The sequence below is a fragment of the Plectropomus leopardus genome, chromosome 9, assembly GCF_026936395.1.
Source record: "Plectropomus leopardus strain MGB_pleo_1.0 chromosome 9, ASM2693639v1, whole genome shotgun sequence".
In the NCBI taxonomy this organism is placed as follows: Eukaryota; Metazoa; Chordata; class Actinopteri; order Perciformes; family Serranidae; genus Plectropomus; species Plectropomus leopardus.
The window spans coordinates 21,347,262-21,364,298 of record NC_142184.1 but is presented as its reverse complement, the minus strand read 5'-3'; positions in this window follow the sequence as shown (position 1 = coordinate 21,364,298).

Below are 17,037 nucleotides of genomic sequence, written 5' to 3'. Positions count from 1 at the left end.
ATTCTATTTTTATCCTTATTTTTATCTTACTTTTACTAGTATTATCAAGTGGGTTTCATCCATGTGTAGATGTCTCCAATGTATTCATCCATTCCATCCAATCTTATTCTATTTTTACATGTGGGTTTTATTATGTCTTCTATGTCTTTTGATGTGAAGCATGTGGGCTGCATTTCTTGTATGATAGGTGCTATACAAATAAAGTTTATTATTATTATTATTATTATTATTATTATTATTATTATTATTATTATTATTATTGTTATTGTTATTATTATTACATTTTAATTGGGTTAACTTTGGACTGATGAACTCAACATTTTAAAGAAAAATATAGAACATTTTACTCTACTGCATTTGTCAGACAGATATTACTTTTTCGGTAAAGACTACATTTATGACAAGAACATAAAATATACTGATGTCTATAGAAATTTAGTTGTAAATTGTTTCAAATTAGAAGGGTCTGATAGCGACAAATACCCTTTTTTTGCAATATTAACAAAAGTGAAAAATTATTTGTGTGTCTGCCCAGTGATTCAGATTGACCCCAAGATTTAATGGGTTCTTCCTTGGCCCTATGATGCATCCCTCCACCAAGTTTAATGAAAATCTTGCCAGTTGTTTTTCCATAATCCTGCTGACAGACAGAAAATCCAAATCCAAAACATTACCTCCTTGGGAGAGATAATTGGTAGCTTCCTACTGTATATATGTAACACTTAGAGACCTTGGTCCTTGATATGAGCTTATAGCTGAGCACAAAGACTGGGAAGCCAGGACAACCTCACAGTGACAACAGTGACTTGAATACAGGTTCTGATATAGTGTATTTTACATGTAATGAAGTACATGTGGTGCTGATACCTCTATTTATAGCTGCATCAATCAAATTTTGGCCACCAGGGGGCAAACAAACAACAGAACAAGGGACCAGATAAAAAAGTTACTACTATATCACAGACTCAACGTAAGGTTACGCTCAAGGCAAACGTCTTCGAATACACGTCCAACCATGTCTGAATGTAAAATTTTTCATTCTGTACTCTTGCAGGTGGTGAAAAAAACCCTGTCATCATAGAGAGGGGTGAGACGCAATTATTGCTCAAACTGGGATAACAGCTCAAGGTTTCAGACAGTCTTTTCTCTAAGGTATTCATATTGTTGCACTTATCTGTAAAAATGAAAGTGACAGAAATAGTTGTGTGAAGGATGAAACAAAGAGACCTTGAGATACAAGTTTCAGTGCCGCCTACTTTCTTACCTCCACACACCTGGCCAGTTGTCTGTACCTGTCAGTTGAGACACCAGAGGCAATTCAAACGCAGCATACAGTCGCCTTCAGGCCATGTTCATGTTGACATAAGCACTGCATCAGATGATACTGCAAATACAGCAAAAACACAGTTTTAGATGAATACAAGGCTTGTAGTTCTCGGCTGCTGTAACTGATCAACGCTTAGATTGTTTACATAAACACTCACAGGCTACATGTAGTCTATGTAATGTCCTCACACTGTAAACACAACCATATGAAATGAAACAATGATACAAACATGAAACTGGCTGCCCATCCAATAACCAGTGATGGAAAGTCATTAAGTACAGTTTTGTGGTGCCTGAAATTTCTATTTTCTTCTATATTATACTTCACTTAATTTCATGTGAAAATATTGCAGGCTACTTCTTATTCCACCACACTGTATCCTACATCTGGTGTTATGGTACTTGTTACTACACAAACTGCAATTTTCTATTCAATGTACAGGAACTCATAAATATGAAGTAATGCATTAGACAAAACTCCCCAAATATATCTAAAGTAATTGAATTTTGCTTCACTTCAACCAGCTATATTAAAACGTCTCGCATATTGAGTACTCTTGTCACTTTATGTATATTTTGCTGGTAATGTTTCTTAGCTAATTATCTAGGTACAATGTGAATGCAGGAGTTTTACTTGTCACATGCTGTTTTTTTACATTGTGTTACATCTTGAAACTTCCTCTACAACTTTCAGTTACAAAATGCTTTCTACATCCATCCATAGCACCTGTAATGTAAACATAATAATCATGCTATCATTCACACCACAAGTGAAACCTACAACAAGCAGCAAAGCTAGCTAGCATGGAAGAGTTGCCCAGAAAAACTAGCCTAGAAGTTAACATAACGTAATGACTTAACCAAACTCTACCCTAATTTTCTAACACATAACATACAAAAATGCGTTGTTGTTTTTTTTTTTACTGTCTTACCTGTAAACTAAGCAGAGGCACAGTTTTAGACATAGCTATTGTAGCCTTGTAGCCCCCTGCTGCTAACGGTTGCGACTGTGAGGTTAACTCGCTGCCTCGAGATTACAGCGTCAGTCAATGATGTCACACCGCCGCTGCTGCCCCCTACTGGCGAAAACTGATAGAGCCGTTTTACATCAGCCAGGGTCTTTTAGCATCCTGAAAGTGACTTAATAATGCATTTCAAACTCTAATTTTAAGACATAATCAATTTGGGGGTCCGAGATCATTATCATGCAAACTAACACACTAATAAATAAAACTATCTGACAACTATCCAGAGTTTTAATCTGCCGTTAAGTGGTGCTGACTGTTAGCCTTGACCTCAGCACATTAACATTACACCGAGATTCTGATTGGATAACACTGGTAACAAATGTTTGAACTATGTTGTTAATTTCATTTAAATGGGGAAATTATTTATCCATAAACAAAAAACTCTAGGTTCACAACCCTCTCTCCATTTTTTCTTGATTGATTTCAACTTAACACTTTCCTCTTTTGCTCTTACAAATAACAAAAAAGCAACAGATTTTTAGGCAATTACAAAAACGTATTTGGCAAAAACCCCCCATGAATGTGAATTATTTTAGTTTGTTTGCTTTTATGTTCCTGTCCGTTCTTTTATGTATGTATGTACTGTGTGTACTGTATGTACGTACATATGTATGTATTTATTTTAACCTTTTTATTGATTTATGTATTGATATTATGATTATTTGTTATATTCCATGTAGAATGTCAATTATCTGTGCTCTCATGAATGTTTGTGTTCTTGATTATCTGGCATATTTTCTACATATTTTTTCGTAAATAAAGCTGTGGGGGGGGTGGATTAAACTATCTACCATCCCGACCTATCATCCCGACATTATCTGTGGATAGATAAGAATTAGGCGCTGCTTTCTTCCCAAGCAGACAGATGACTTTACATCTGCGGGATCAAACTACAGTGAGTGCAGAATTATTAGGCAAATGAGTATTTTGACCACATCATCCTCTTTATGCATGTTGTCTTACTCCAAGCTGTATAGGCTGGAAAGCCCACTACCAATTAAGCATATCAGGTGATGTGCATCTCTGTAATGAGAAGGGGTGTGGTCTAATGACATCAACACCCTATATCAGGTGTGCATAATTATTAGGCAACTTCCTTTCCTTTGGCAAAATGGGTCAGAAGAGGGACTTGACAGGCTCCGAAAAGTCAAAAATAGTGAGATATCTTGCAGAGGGATGCAGCACTCTTAAAACTGCCAAGCTTCTGAAGCGTGATCATCGAACAATCAAGCGTTTCATTCAAAATAGTCAACAGGATCGCAAGTAGCGTGTGGAAAAACCAAGGCGCAAAATAACTGCCCATGAACTGAGAAAAGTCAAGCGTGCAGCTGCCAAGATGCCACTTGCCACCAGTTTTGCCATATTTCAGAGCTGCAACATCACTGGAGTGCCCAAAAGCACAAGGTGTGCAATACTCAGAGACATGGCCAAGGTAAGAAAGGCTGAAAAATGACCACCACTGAACAAGACACACAAGCTGAAACGTCAAGACTGGGCCAAGAAATATCTCAAGACTGATTTTTCTAAGGTTTTATGGACTGATGAAATGAGAGTGAGTCTTGATGGGCCAGATGGATGGGCCCGTGGCTGGATCGGTAAAGGGCAGAGAGCTCCCGTCCGACTCAGGCGCCAGCAAGGTGGAGGTGGGGTACTGGTATGGGCTGGTATCATCAAAGATGAGCTTGTGGGGCCTTTTCGGGTTGAGGATGGAGTCAAGCTCAACTCCCAGTCCTACTGCCAGTTTCTGGAAGACACCTTCTTCAAGCAGTGGTACAGGAAGAAGTCCGCATCCATGATTTTCATGCAGGACAATGCTCCATCACACACATCCAAGTACTCCACAGCGTGGCTGGCAAGAAAGGGTCTAAAAGAAGAAAAACTAATGACATGGCCTCCTTGTTCACCTGATCTGAACCCCATAGAGAACCTGTGGTCCCTCATCAAATGTGAGATTTACAAGGAGGGAAAACAGTACACCTCTCTGAACAGTGTCTGGGAGGCTGTGGTTGCTGCTGCACGCAATGTTGATCGTGAACAGATCAAAACACTGACAGAATCCATGGATGGCAGGCTTTTGAGTGTCCTTGCAAAGAAAGGTGGCTATATTGGTCACTGATTTGTTTTTGAATGTCAGAAATGTATATTTGTGAATGTTGAGCTGTTATATTGGTTTCCCTGGTGAAAATAAATAATTGAAATGGGTATATATTTGTTTTTTGTTAAGTTGCCTAATAATTATGCACAGTAATAATCACCTGCACACACAGATATCCTCCTAAAATAGCTAAAACTAAAAAAGCCCCACTCCAACTTCCAAAAATATTCAGCTTTGATATTAATGAGTCTTTTGGGTTCATTAAGAACATGGTTGTTGTTCAATAATAAAATTAATCCTCAAAAATACAACTTGCCTAATAATTCTGCACTCCCTGTATACTTTCGGTGATACAACCCCCATACAACACTGGTTAACCAAAAAGAAAAATTACATCATGAGTTTTCCATTTAGGTTTGACAAAGAAAGAAAACCCCTATGACCCAAATGTCTCTTAATATATCAATGCCTATGACCGAATCATGGCTTAACCGAGGTACAGAGTGCTGAGGTCACAAATGGCAATTGTGTATAAGTTTGCTTCAAGCTCATCCATCTATTTAACTCATATTGGACTTCTCTGGGTCACAGTTTAATGTCTCACCTGCACCTGAAGCAGCACACCAACAGCAACATAGAGCTGAGCGACAAAGCCTCGATGATATATTGTTATTGTGATATGAGACATCTGGATATCTTAGGCCTAATATTGTAAGTGTTGTCTTGTCATGGTTGTAAGGGCTGCATTACATTAATGTGATTTTAATTTTCTTATTTACTTATCAGACTGGCTGTTCTACTATTTGTCTTGACACACGTAGTCATTATAGCCACATAAATGTCAATAATTTATAAAAATAAAAAAAAAATCTCACTGTGTAGCCTAAATGTTCATAGCAATATTCAATACTACAATATTGTTGCAACATCAATATTGAGTTATTTGGTCAAAAATATTGTGATATTTGTTTTTGTCCATATCACCCAACCCTACTTCAGGGTACCTCCTTGTGCTTTTTAACAGTGTTGTTTTTGGTCTGCTTCTGAAGCGGTTGTAGCGGTCCTGTGGGCACTGGGCAACTGTTACACACCCAGAAGACACAGAGGAACATCAACATTCATTTGGAGTCGTATCTCTGGCCTCCTGACAAACTAAAGTCCAATATTGACTTTGCATATTAGCTCTGGTCTGCACCAACTTCAGAGACAGGGTAGGGCAGATAAGGTCCTTCGGATTTATCAGAGCTTTTTTGTTGAATATGGTTGCCTGTTGCATCTAAAAACGGCTTCTGATGAGAAGTATGAACTAAAAGAGACCCCAAAGCTATCCTTTTGAGCTGTAGAGATGACAAAACTCTATGGGTTTATCAATACAAGAGACCTTATTCACATGATTACACACTGTCTCTTGATGAATACAATGGCAATAAATGCAGCTATAAGCACAATTGTGCACCTTTTATGAAAAAGGTTTAGAAGAAAGAGCAAACACCCTAAAAAGCTGAATCTCATCATCTATTTAATAAGAGCCTGAAAACATGCATCTACTTTGAAATGAACATCTGTGAAGCAACATACTGTAAATGTACCGTGGAAGAAATATTGGATCTGACTTCTTTAGATGATTGCTGCTGGAATTTTGTTTGTTTCAGTTTCATATTTTCATTCAGTTTTTCAAATTATGCCATCTGTGGCAAAGTTTGTTGTGTTCTAGTGCACAAAACTACTGACAGAACGAACTTAGCATTTTGTTTTCTTCCCCACTGAGAATAAACTGTGTCATACTGTCCAGAGACAAAGTTTAGTAGTTAGAGGCAGCACAAGATCACATGGAAAACACTGACCAAGGAACTTTTTGCATTTAAGATCAGTTTGTATGAGGCTCTGTTTGTGCTATGAATGTGTTAAGTCATCATATTTTGTATATCAGCTTTCCCTATGGCTACTCTAGTGATTCCTTTTGTAACTGATAGTTTCATAACTCCTGCCATGTTTATCTTAAACTCTTTTTTTGACAGTTTTAGCTTAACTATAAAAAGTTTTGAGTTGGTAGACAAAGTACCGTTTAAGGAACTCAAGAAGTCTACCAACTACAGGGAACCAAGGATAAATTTAGTCCCTCTGCAATAATTTGGAAAAAAAAGTCCTTGCTCCAGGTGTAGTTCTTTCACAGAAGAGCCTGCAGGGCTGACCTTCATTGATTGGTCAAACACAGAACCTGCAGCAACTACAGCACATGTACCTTCTCACTCACAAAATAAGGAAGAAAATCAAGAGAGCATATGATACCAATGCGAAAAGCACCCTTTGGCTTTTTTATGAGATGCTACTGTCTCTGACACAGCTGATTCCTGGGTGAAACTCACTGTAACACGTAGTTAAAGTTGTTTCATCACTGTCGCCATGTTAAGATGTCTGTTATCCAGAAATAAACAGCCTGGTACAAAAAAACAGTTTTTGTCTCTATAGTTATTTTCAACACTTTCCTTTCAACTATTAAGGCCCATAGTTACGCATAATTAAGGGCAGGGCCTCTTGAGTAACAGGCTATCTGCAAGGTGTCGCTACAATGCGAGTCAGATCCACTTATTACTCCTCCACAGCACCAACCTCTCATCCAAATATGGTCACTTCTGGCTCCAAAAAACAAATTGCAAAGGCCAAAATGCCAAACTCGAGGCCTCAGAATGGCAGTCCACTAACCAATAGGTGACATCAAGCAAGCTATGTCCATTATTTATACAGTCTATCGTGCTCACTGATACTTTTCAAAGACCAACAAACTGCGACTTTCTTGACTTGAAAATGTTTTAAATGGACAAATTTGATTTGTCAATTTGATTTGATTTTTAAATAGCATCAAAAAATAATTTGTCTCTTGCTGGTAACCATATGTTTTCCAAAATAAGGTCCCACACAGGGGACACCAGATATGGAGGGGCTATGCCTCTATAGTTAGTATCTTAAACATGAAGCCTGAAGTGGATGGGTTTTTTTTCTGCAAGATTAACAGCTCCACTTTCATTCTTCTGTGACATAAATCATCAATGCCCCTGTGCTGGTCTGGTAACACATTTGTCATTTTTCTTTTCAGATGATCCGATCACTTAGTCAGCGCTGTGTTTTCTCTGAGGAGAAGGAAACAGGGAGCATCAAATCCCTCTGGTGCTGTGATGTTTGAGTCATAATGAGGGGAACAGTGTGTGGCTCTGCAGTCATACAAGCAAGTACAGAGAACAACTGAACTCTACAGAGAAGTGGTGTTTAGTCCATCTCTGCTCCATTGTCCAACTGAGCTGCACTTATGTCACATGGATGGAGCTTCGTGCAGAAAGGAAGAGCATTGACATATATACATAGATGCCGCACTGGCCACTTGATACATCAGCGACGCTGCCATTGGTTAAGTCAAGACTAGCCTGTAAGCAAATGTGAGCAAACAGGGCAGCTGCGGTTTTTCTGGATAAAAAGTAATATAACATTTATATTGCTCAACTGATTGCAGTGAGTCATTTTTATATTCATGGGTTTATGATCTACACATAGTTTAAAAAAATGTTGTGTCTCCAGTTATTTTATAATCTCGAAATTAAGGTTACAATCACTACGGGATGCTCAGTATCATTTGTTCACACGTTAATCTTGACCCAACCAATATGGCAGCCCCACTGACGTATTGCTGCAACGGGCTGACACACTCTATGTGGCATCTATGTATATGTCTGTGAGGAAGAGTGTTAGATTTTAGCTCATTTATCTTATGTGACAGAGAAATGTTGAGATGTGAGGGCATGATAGAACAGGGCTTCTTTACATGTGTGTATTCGAATGACAGGTATGCATGCATACGTGTGTGTCAGCATCACTGTGTGTAGCACAGACTTATCCGTTACACTGATTGAGCACCAGGAAATGTATTGTCGGCAGCCGCTCCACCGCCATCACTAAAAACACTGGAGCGTGGCTGTTTTCAGTGATGGTGACAGGAAACGACCGTGTTTTATTGTGGTGAAGCTCTGCCACTTCCCTGTCAGGGAGTTCATTATGTTGAGAAAGAGATTCACAGCCCCGTAAAGTGGAGGCATTTCTTGTTATTGAGTACAGGGGCAATATTTCAGATTGTCATTTGTATGATTTGGCTGAAACTTCCTGCAGAATTCCCACATAAAATCTTTTTGTGGTGTGAATCTCTTATAAGAGCGTGAGAATTACAGTCTCAGGTAGAGCTGAAGTTATGTAAGTGTGTGCTGAAAAGCTCAGCATCACGGATTTGTCTCTCTGCGGTTTCGCTTTGAAATGCTGAACACGTATCACGAGGTAATTCATTCAAATCATTTTCCCTCAAAAAGAAAAAAAAATAGAAAGACGTCGTTGGATTTATTGAGATCTGTCATGCATGCAGGAGTCATATAACTTTTCATGATACCCTAGCGTGATTACAAGTGGTAGGAAAAATAATCTTGCACATTTTAATAAAAGAAAATAATACTGGGGGCTTTTCTCATATCCTTTGACAGATCTGTTGGTGAGGCATCTGTGACAGCAGGGAGGACTCGGCTGTGTGGTGGGCTGGCTGTGACAGACGGGTCTTTCCTCATTTGCCTCATATCCAAAGCAAACTTTAACTTTGAACTATGTTTGTTGGGCGATTTTTATTATCAAAGCTGATAATGTGAGCCAAAGTTGCTTGTTGGTAGCAAAACCTCAAGCTGTGAAATTTGTCAACTGTTGTAATGATCCTGGGGAGAGAAGTGATGGCAGAAGCGTCATTAACAATCTTCGCCTTGCCTTAGAGATCATGGGAGGTTCACTGTAATACCTAACACAAGACAGCTGAACTCTTGCCTCCGTATTTCAGACTATTTCTCATCTATTTGTGTTCTGGGACAAGTTTGTATAAATTCTCTTTACGAAGGACAACAAAGCAAACTGTCTCTAGGCTTCACGCCGTATGACATCACTCCACCATCTTTGTAGAAAAATCAGTTTCACATTCTGTTTGCAGGGTGGGTAAATTGTCCAATCAATGCACCCAGTCACTCTGTTTAAATGCCAAGCTGTAACAGAGGGAAATGATCCCCAGAGAAGTCATTTAGGGCTCCTCAGCTGGATGAGACCGTCTCCCTCTGAATGCCAAGAGCCCATAAACTTGTTAGGCAACATAATCTGAAAAAGTCAAGGTCCCTCGCATCTGCGTTCCTCTGTGAGAAGCGTGGCGTTGCCGCACGTCTCCTTGCTTCACTTCACAGGCAACTCATCATCCACCAGCAGCCTGACCTAGATCCAGCCATCCCTGTGCTCATATCATATACATATTCATTGGGCTCTCTTAATCATAAGACAGCCCCTCGAGCAGAAGAGAAAACTCTCTAATTAGTTGCTATCATCTGACAGCAGCTCATTGGGCTGTTTGTCTTGCCTGCCACATATTTTTGTCTCGATGTTCTGCTGCAGTAGTTTTCATGCAGGTTCAAAGCTGGCTGTCATTTGTCATACTGAGGGTCACGTGTGAACTAAAGGTTGCAATGAGTTTCCTGAAACTTTTATTGTGCCACATTGTTTGGTAAAGATAGCACATGATGCCCGATTGAAGCTGCCTGCTTCAAAACCAAACCTAATGATCATGAATTACTGAAGTTTGTAGCTGCTGACTCAGAGAAATAAATCAATAGCATGCTTGTCTTCAACATTTGGGCCTCAGACTTACTGCCAAATTATTGTTTGATAATTTTTTTAAAAGTTATTTTTTCTTTAAAAACTTTTCTTAAAATATATATATCTGAAAATACAGATCTACATGATTCCATTATATTTTGCATTTTGCAACAACTGATTTTTGTGAAAGTGGATTTTCTTCCCTCATGAATGCAAATACAGGTCAAGACTGCAGCCTGAGACTGATATGGTCCCGATATGCCTGATACCTTTCATCCACACAGTTTAATATGCAATGCATTTTCATACTATTTATGTAGTTGGGGTCCGTGCTCCATCTCTCTTTCTGCTAAGGGGTCATTGGCCTGAAAAAAAGGCCTCTGGTCCAAAGCCAAAGTCCAGAGAGCCAAGTGATGCCATTTGAGTAACTTTGACAGAGCTCCATCCAGAGCCAAAGATGACATTATAAAAATATTCAACTCCTAGAAATTAAATCCACATTGAACAATTCTACACCTCTTGATTTATGTCCAGTGCACTGATATTTTGATCTTTTACTTAAAGAGTGGGAAACTGCCAACCGCACAGTGACAACAGCGACTTGAGTACAAGCTTTGATATTGGACTTTGACATCTGGTGCTGTTACTTCGATATAAAGCTGCATCAATCAAATTTTGGCCCCCAGAAGGCAGAAAGACATTAAAACAAACAACCAAATACACAGCCATCACCTTATCACAAACTCTAAGACGTATTTCATTGCTGGAAAGATGGACTTTCCATAAACTGGGCTCTCTATGCAGTATAAAGACGGTGCTACATGAAGAAAGAAAACAGAGAAAAACAGTTCACAGAAAAAACAGAAAAAGAAAAACAGTCAGATTCGATTTTTTTTTTAAGATTATTTTTTTGGCATTTTTGCCTTTATTTGATAGGACTGACCAACAGCATGAAAGGAGGAGAGAGAGGGGGTGACATGCAGAAAAGGGCCGTGAGTTCGAATTGAACCCGAGGCCACTGCAGCAAGGACACTGCCTTCATTTATGGGGCACCTGCTTTATCCACTCAGCCACCGGACACCCCACATTCACTTTTGCTCAAAGGTAGAAAAACCTACAACTACCAGAATGAGTTGCATCACATCAAACCGCTAAACGCTCACGCTGGTAAGTGACATAATGCAAGCCTGGCAGGTTTTTCACAGGAAACAATATGGCAGCTGGCTGGTAACAAACAATCTTGTATTACAGTTAAACTGTAATAATTGGTATGTTTTCAAAAACATTTTAGGCAGGAAATGGGCAACACAGTAACAGAATGTTGGTTTATATTTTATCTGCACTGCTTAGTTTCACTGTTTGAGCTCAGTTTTTTCAGCCTCTGTTTTAACAATACAGGAAACTTCATGTTGCACGCTTCTTGCTCAAATTCTCACGTGGCAGCTAAACAGGGCAATTAAATATGTTTCTGAAGATGTTTTGGGTGAGAAATATCCAATACATTAACAGATTTTGGATTTTTATTCGATCACCACTGCCTGGTTTTACAGTTTGGTCTGAGTTTGAGAGAGAGAGAAGGGCAGCTCTCTCGTTGTTGGCAAACATTGTCATTGAATCTAATCTGGGGTTTGCAGAAAATACCCACATCCTTGTTTGATGATAGGGCTGAGTATTCCTCTTACACTAGTAAATTGACTTTTACATGTAAAATTGGTTAAGTACTCCTTAAAATTGCAGGTTATTTTCAGCAGCTTTCGTGAGGTCAAGCCTCCTCTTCAATAAAAAGTTAATTCACAAGTATAAAATCCTTCCCCAGTAAGCTTTGGGCTCAGAGATCAGACTTCATGAGTTGTGACGCTCAGGCACCTCAGTGGTTCGACAGCTCCAGAGAGGATGGAGACAATCCCTAAAAATATGATTATGCACAACAGTCCAAATACTCGGAGACAATCTACAAACCCAGAGAGAGCCACACTTTCCCCTGCAAAATTAGATGCAAAATTAAAGAGCGCTGTTCATCTTCCAGTGCAAAGTTTGACAGAAACAGACACGGTGGAGGGTTTAATGGGGGAAAAAAGTCTTAATATCTTCAAAGGCTGAAAAATGTAAAAATGTCAACAAACAAAAAAAAAGCAACACAAAGTTGACAGGTTCCTACTGTGTTTTCCAGAGGGAATTCAAAGGGAAATTATTTTTTATTAACACACGTTTGTTGTTTTATACTTCTGAGAACACTTGTTGTCGTGATGAACCCGCAGAGAATTATCACTCAACTCTTCAACTCTCTTCAGCTTTATGGAGCTTTATAGTCTTTCAGCTCATCGTTTTGGTTTACGGCCCTCAAGTTTATTTTTTGGATTCACTCTCAAAACCCCCGAATGTTATCCGCCCAGTAGACAGACAAAGTTAGCAATCAGCAGATAAATATGGTGGATCATTTTAGCAGCTAAAGAGTCTTTTATTTTCCTCAGAAGATGGTGGAGACCAAAAACAGAGCTAAATGGACAGCAGACTTAAATCTATATAAACACAACTAAATGAATGCTAATAGGCATTTTCAGGTCGCAGAAACTATTTATACTTCTAAGAAACTAGTTTGAAGAAGCTCCCTTTTCGTTGTATACACAGCGTAAGAACTAGGGATGATCGTGGTTCAACAGTGGTTCAACACTGTTTTGAAGTACTTTTTAGCTTCTATTTCAGAGTCTGTATTCTAGATCAAGGGAAACCATGGGTGACGTTAAGTACACTGAGATTAGTGGAACACAACCAGTTCAGCCATTTTAATAACCCTATAGCTGTTTATATACAGACAACACAAAACCCAAACATCTTGTCACAAAAAATAAGAAGACAGACTAATTGACCAACAGTGAAGTCAAGACTTTACTGAATAGTGGAAATACAACACAATTTTGACTCAGAACTGACAATTCTATATCCACTGCAGGCCGTGTTACAGTACATCATTTCAGAAAAAGTATAAAAGGATGTAGTTCTTTGAGGAGCTCCCCAGTTGGGTTCAGGGAGTCCCCAAAACTGTTTGTTAATGTTGCTTGATAACTGCAGAATGTGTACATAAGCAACAGTTTGCTAACAAGATCATCATATAAACTTAAATTGAGATAAAATGTCAATGTTTTTTTAAGATTATTTTTCTGGCTTTTGCTTTTATTATATAGGACAGTTCAAGTATTAATGGGGGAGAGAAAAAGGGGACGGCATGCACCCCATGCTAAAGACGATTTTTATCTCAACCCTGGAACTAATCCTGAAACCTTAAAACAGCATTTTGAAGAAATGAAGACCTGATTAAACATTTTCCATCTGTCTACATTTAAAACTCACTTAATCCTCACAAAAAGTAGATGTTCAGTGTTTGTATTACCGTAATTTTGAGAACACCATCAACCTCTGCAAAATTGTTGTTGCTCCTTAAAAAGATAAAAGTACAATAAAACACACTTACACACACACACACACACACTTGCGACTACTTGGCAGGCAGCTTCAGAGTTACAAATTATTTTTAGGAGCCAAATTGCAAAAAATTCCTTCATTATCGCTGCCCGCTTGCATGAACCGCAAACGTTAAGGTTTCCAGTGTCAATCAATAAAACAAAATGAATTGAATTACCTTTGAGGCAGGGAGCCTTAGAGAAATGTATCATCTGTTCATCCACTGAAACCCAGGCCACTGCATCATCTAAATTTTCCATTTCAGCTCCTTCATGCAACAGCAACACACCCACTAATCATTCCACCTCAGGATGCTAACTGAGGCAATTTAGTTTGTGTTGACTAAAACTCAGCGGCTACACTGCACATCATAAATGAAATAAGAATGATTTAGATGCTCAATAAAAAAAATTGCTTTGGTGAGTGGCATCACCAACATGGGTGAGGCTGGTACACAACTCCCGGGGATGACAGAAGAAGGATTTTGACCTCATCTGTTTGTTCAACAAGCAGTCTAATTTTAAGTGCTGCACCCCTGCAGCCTCCTGCCCCTGTGATGCCTAAAGGCAGGAAGGTGTTTCCCTCCTACCCCTGACCAGAGTTTGCTTAGCAGCAAAGGCAGGAGGGACTTTCATCACAGTGTTTTCTCAAAGCTATATCCATGCAAATCATTGCCTTTATCCCCTGTGCTCTGTGTGCAGTATGGGTGGAAATGAATACACAGTCAGTGATATGTGAACATTGCATGATAAGACTCACAGCAGGCACAGCACACCACTGATGGCTCACTGAGGAGAAATAGCAGGATTCCTCCCACACAGAGATCAGATGCAGGTGCAGGGGAGTACCGCTGAGCCGGGACTGCAAAGGAGGACTACCAATACACATCCCCAAATATTATCAAAGGGGCATGCCAGCAAAGAAGAAAATTATACAGTGGCATATTTCTGTGCTTAAATACCACTGTGGTTGAATGAGTGAGGACACTAGTTCTTGTCATCCTCGGAGCATTAGCATGCAAGGGCGTGAACTCCTGTCACTGGAGTGGACCTGTACGTATGTGACAGTATGATTAATGGGACTCCACACCCTCGGCGTTATTCGGCCCCCATGGCACTCCTATCTAGATAATGAGGGAGGGCTGCTTGCTAGCTGAAGCACCCCACTCTCAGCACACATGCCCTCCGGTGCAGCCATCACAACCAAAGGATGCTCCGAGCAGGATTTGCCATTATGGTTTTACTCATTAAAGGAGCAGCGTGATTTTAAGAGTTGATGGGCTTCACATGTACACAGAGGCCCGGGGATGTCATCACTGTCTGGGAAAAAAAAAAACTCATCACTGGGAGGAGTGTGTAGCCATACAGGCCTGCTGTGGTGTCGTTAAAGCCAGCAGTCTTTAACCCCTTGAGCTATTCGTTACCACCCCACCCACCTGCAGCTGCCACTTGACAATATCTGTAGAAATAGCAGCCCGCACACCTCCATTATATTCCACAATCAAAGCAGTCCACAGGTCATGAGGTGACATGACTCATTAGTTATTGTGAACTTATTTCTGCAATCATTCATTGTTTACAGTTTGCCCTTATAGGCAGAGCTTATAGAGACTATACCTTGACATTTCCTTCATGTACAACTTCTATGAAGAACAGTTATGTGTTTCAACCTGTAGGCCAGACAACAAAAGGACAGACAACCTTGAGGCAGACATTTACATACCTGTCTGTCTGTAATTTAAAAAAAAAGCCAAGCTGAACATTGAACTGGGTCTGCAGGTCTCTAATAAAGTTCTTAGATCTCCATTCATGGTGTCCTGTATTTAGCCGCAGCCATCGCTTTATGTGATGGAGCACTTCTACTTTCCACTGTGGGTACAAGAGAAGCAGTTAATGGCTAAACAGACGGTGGTGTGAAGTGATTTAAGTTGGCTTTTCTGGGCTCTTTTCTGTGCCTTTATTACTGTGATAAATCAACTCACAACACTAATACAAACTGTGATTCCAAAATATCAAATACCGAATATCAAGTAGAGACAAAATACACTGAAGGGAAAATACCAGCAGCAAATGTTACTTAATCTGAAATGTTGAGAGAAGACAAATGTCTGCATATCCAGCATCTACCTTTTGAAGTCTGATGCAGTCACTCATCCCTGTTTACAGTCAGTTTACAAGAACTGACATCATCACCAGTCTCTGTTTCATCAGAGTTTGATGCAAATAGTGTTTGTTTGGATTCTGCTCATCTGAACAGCCGTCTTCAAAAAGTGTGTGAAGAAGACAGAGCAAGACACAGAGGCTGTGCTTCATTAATGCCAACAGGGTTTTGAATGTGTGTATACGCTGAGTCTATCAGTGTGCTTTCTAAATTCACTTCACTTTTGAGTGTGCTGTTGATGGCTCTTGTGTTCCACAGTGCAGTGCACAGAGGACATGGAGAAGGGACTCACAGCTGCAGCACATTAAAACAAGTTGCAGATGGTTCGGAGTCCACTCTAGTAAGACCACAAAAAAACAGCAACAAAAAGTAGTAAATCTAAGGGCCTGGCTCTACAAAGCGTTTTTTTGTTGGGGAGGGGGGGGTTTCTAAGCACCAGTGTCTCTTTTGTTCAGTAGCCCTCAATGAGGAGAGAGCATATTAAGCTGCATCCAGCCCCTTATCGAAAAAGCGCCCCACCCAGTGGTTTTTTGGAGCGTGAATTTTTTGTGATAAAAACAAACTACTCTGAGTGCATAAAGCTGAAAATCTTGAAAAACTCACAGTTTCTATAAATGTAGCATTACTTTTGACAATGATGTCAAGGAAATAGGGAAGAACCTGTGCAGTTTTCAGCTGCTCCTACAGTAGTTGGCAAACTTAAACTTTTCAAAAAAACAAACAAAATCTGAAATCTAAAATAGTAACCTTACGTCAGTGGGCTAAAACAACAGCTAACACCCACGACACACAGCATGCGTAAGCAGCACGTGAAGGCAACATCAACGAACTACTAATCATTCATTTATTTAACACAAGGATCCACTGGCCCATTCAGCTAGACCATACTGATGGCGGCGCCACTAGATGGCGCAACACATATCTAGGGTAAATTTGAAGCTGAAAGGAGCAACTGCTTAGAGTGAGAGCGGAAAATGGCCATACTTTCAACTTTTTTTCATGCCATCATCTCAAGATCACAAGTTAATCTAAACAACTTTTTTTTTCTTGTGATAACAGGTTATCTTATTATTTCGAGATAAGAAATTTTGTTTACTCATGATAACAAAACAATTAGCTTATGATCTCAAGATAATGATATTTTAAAAAATGCAACATGGCCGTTTTTAGGCCTCCATACTACCCAGCTGGTGGTTAGCTTAGTTTACATAAAGACTGAAGGCGATTTATTGAAATATGGCCTACGTTTAATTTGGGGGAAACAACAAAACGTAGAAAAAATTCTCAGATGGTTCCCAAAAGCATTTTTATTCA